The sequence below is a fragment of the Eptatretus burgeri genome, chromosome 13 (assembly GCF_056783735.1).
Source record: "Eptatretus burgeri isolate ZD-2024b chromosome 13, Ebu_testis_v1, whole genome shotgun sequence".
NCBI classification, from domain to species: Eukaryota; Metazoa; Chordata; class Myxini; order Myxiniformes; family Myxinidae; genus Eptatretus; species Eptatretus burgeri.
In genome coordinates, this window is record NC_140973.1 from 65,077,969 (window position 1) to 65,081,828 (window position 3,860).

Sequence of the window (3,860 nt, forward strand, 5' to 3'; positions counted from 1 at the left end):
CAGGGATACCCCTCCTGCCGGATTCCAACCCCACGTGCAGCCATGGCGTCACCGTGCGCATAAAAAAAACACAAGCCCCACGTCTCGAGGGGTTCCCCACGCGAACACATGTGCTTTGCCCGTTGGAGCTTAACACACACGATCGCGTGGAGAACCCGTCCGGTCCAAATCCGAAATCCTGCCTAAACTTTGTCCGTCCGCGGGATCGGCAAATCCACCGCGTGCGTTTCCGGACCGGGACTTCACTCTCGCAAGCGAGCACGTGGGGGCCTCGTGCGTTGCACAGCACGGACCTCGTGCTCAATGCTGGGTGAACCCGGCACGGTCCCCGAAACAACTACAGCCGCTACTCGGCTTTCTTTCCTCACATGTCGCCGTCGTCGCCATTCGACCCACGCACACCTGCGTGTTACGACGCTCACACTCCATTCCATTACATTCACCCCGGGAGACGCGGCTGCATGTTCACACATGCCCACCGACATCTCCCTTACATACCGCTCTCTCACACACACGGTCTCCCTTGCACTCGGCCGTTCACTCACGCATGCCATTACCCTTGCACACGTGGCTCCCCTCACACGTGCCATTCCCCTCACACAAACCACACCACTCACACACGCGGGGGCACTCACCCGCGGTTCCTCACTCATACACCGTGCCTCACTCACACACGCGGGGGAACTCATCCGCGGTGCCTCATCCACACACGGCGTGCTGGGAAGCACACACTCCGGCACACTCGCCACCACACCACTCACACACGGGGTCGCTTCCACACACGGGGACGCACTCACACCTTGCACCACACACACAGGGACAACCACACTGGGGATTCGTGTCCCCACAAGGGTCTCCGGGGCCTCTATACCCCCCAAGCTCTCAGTGCACCTATCCACAGCACTCGTCCCCTCAACCTCGCAAAGCACGACCGAACTCACCTGGTCGTGACTCGCCTCAAGGGGGCATACTCCCTCCCCTCGTTCCTGGAGGAGGCCATCCAGCTGCTCGCACTGGGTCCCCACCCAGTCCACCAGCTCACCCCCATTGTCCTCCACTACCTCCGTGTGTGTGTGTGCGTCACTTACCCCGTCTTCATCGTGCAGTCTTCCCTCTATCGTTCCCATCTCCCGTGTCTCTGCCAACTCAGTCACCTCTTCACCCTTTACCTCCCTTGTCTCAACTATTATTTGTCTCTCCCCTTGTTATCTCCCTCGTGCACGTCTCCGTCACCCCAATTCGTTTGTCCCTCTCGGTTACCGTCACTTTTTCTGTCACGACCCTCGCCCAACACACCCCCCGAATTATTTTTTCACGCGCCTCCACCGCGGGCCCGACAGCCGTTGCACCCCCTTCCAGCTCGTTCGCTCCCACACGTGGAGTCGCCATTTCTAGCTCCCTGGTAACGGCCTTCATGCCCGCCTGCAGGCATCGGCCCATGTTCTGCGTCTCACCCCGCAGCTTTTTCGTTTCTTCCTTCATGTTTGTTTCCATTCCGTTCATTTGCTTGTTCATTCCTTTCATTTCGTTTTTCATTTCATTTGTGTTTGTATCCATCTTTTCGTTTATTTGTTGTGTATTCGCATCCATCTTTTGTGTATTCGCATCCATCTTTTGTGTATTCGCATCCATCCTCGTTTTCACTTCGTTCATTTGCTTGTTCATGTTCGCTGTCATTGCCGCCAGCATGGCGCATAGCTGGGCCATGTCGGGTGCGCTTGAGTGAGCCGATTCGGCAAAGATCGGGGGGTTTTGGCGGAGGGGGGGAGGGAAGGTGTCATACACCGCGGCCGCTGCCGCACCTATTTCGGGCTCTGGGCTCAGTTGGGGGAGTTCATGTTCCTGCACAATCAACATTTCCTGCACTGGGATTTCGTCCTGAGCCATGGATTCTACACATTCTACATCCATTTCTAATACCCCCGGCTCCCGCTCGCCTTGAGACGCCACCTTGCTTCTCGTAAAGGGTTAATTTAGCTCGCTCGTAATTTGGAGGGAATCGGGGGTCGCTCCTCTCACCCCTGGACCGATTCCCGTGAATTTAGCTGGAGACAGGAGAGCCCGTTTTCCCGTTCTCCGATACCAGTGCCGCGAGGAGGGCGATGAGTTTATATCGCACGACCTGACACCAGTGTTGCGGATTCGCGCCCGCCGGCGTGCGAACGACCACGTAACTCGAATCGCGGCACGTCGCCCACCGGACGGACAATCCAGTCGTGACCCTCTCGGACTAACGCCGGGAACCAGTCACGGGTGGACCTTTCGGCCTCACCACGATCGTGCCAATCGGCCCCCCCGTGTGGGATAGGGTTGCTCGCCAAATTCGACCTCCCTAAGTACCCACACGGAGGGTAGACCGGGCGATCGCACCTCGCCGCAGGTCGACTTCGGACACGGGCCACTTTAAGCGACCCGTTCCGTACTATCGGGATAACCGAGCGGTGTTATCGTCGGCCCCGACGGTTCGATTAATTATCGGGCGTATTCAGCCCACTACCAACCCTTTACGTGAAGTAAGATGGAGATTCAATAGAGGAAAAGACGAAGTGAAGCGGGAAAACAGTTCAACATAAAGCACATTTATTTCACGATGGCAGACGGAAAGCACACATATACAATTACACCAAAAGCAAATGTAATAGAAGAAGAAACACAATATTACACAAAAAGCAAATATAAAAGAAGAAGACAATGCAGAGCTATCCGACTACCGAGCACACGGCAACACTTATACAATTTTACTTCACAGACGGCGCCGACAACACATATACCCAAAGTAAAAGAAAAGGACCACCCTCAAGGATGAGGGGGGTAGGCGGGCCTGGGGCCGAGACCGCGTCGGGCCTACCCGTCTGATGATGAGACGCAAAGTGGCGGTGGCGCCCCAACTCCGCGGGCCTCGCAGACAGTGTCTGGTAGGGGGTGGGAAAGGGGCCCCCTTGTCGCACTATCTCAGTGCGGGGGGAAACAGGAGGGGGTTGTTGATGCTCGGGGGATGGAGGATATCTCCCTGTCTCGGGTCCCGCGACGAGCGTCTCCACCACTACCTCGGTCGCGCCGCCGGCCTCTCCCTCCGCAGTTCCCCGAATCCGACGCGAGCACCCCCTCAACCGTCTTCGCCGCCGCCGCCTCTCCACAGCTTCGTCCGATCGCCCTCTCCGTCTCCTCTCTTGACTCGTCCCAACTCTTCACTGGCTCCACGAACTCCCAACTGCGAACCGCCTTGACTGACGAACGCAGCCGTTTATATGCCCCGTGGCTTCGCCCCTTCACCTTTGACCCTTTACCTCCGACCCTTCACCTCTAACTGGCTCCCCATTGGACCGAGGAAAAGTGGGCGTGAATGCTTTTTGATCCATGAATTTGCATATAGCGACCACGCTCCAACGCCCTGGAGGCGGGGCCAAATCGCCCCACGCTCGCTGATAGCGAGTTGTGACGGTAAAGGTCGTGGCTGTTGTTGTGAAGCGGCGTTGTGGTTGGTGGTTGTTGTGTGATGGCTGTTGAGACGTGGTTGGTGGTGGTAGTAATGGCGGCTGGTCCAAAATAAAGATAGTAAAAGAAAAACGGCTATCTAAAAGGGTCGCAGCCCGCATGAATGACATTTATTCCCTCTAAACAACGGGTTTGGGCCTAACTGCACATATACTTACAGAGATATCTCACCTAAGGGACCTGAATGGTGATTTGCGAATTTTGTCAACCACAACAATATATATATATATATGTATGTCTTTGTATGTATATATATATATATATGTATGTCTGTGTATATATATATATATATATATATATATATATATATATATATATATGTATGTCTGTATATATATATATATATATATATATATATATATATA

At 54.6% G+C, this 3,860-nt stretch overlaps 1 protein-coding gene across 1 annotated transcript in view; it reads left to right on the top strand.

The window, feature by feature from the left end:
- The first annotated feature begins 801 nt into the window (after positions 1-801).
- The window catches only part of LOC147014664 (glycine receptor subunit alpha-2-like), a 78,071-nt gene continuing 75,012 nt past the window's right edge, over positions 802-3,860 (top strand). The window contains exon 1 of the mRNA XM_085852822.1: positions 802-1,402. The gene's annotated coding sequence lies outside the window, so the exon portion shown is untranslated. The remainder of the gene's footprint in view (positions 1,403-3,860) is intronic.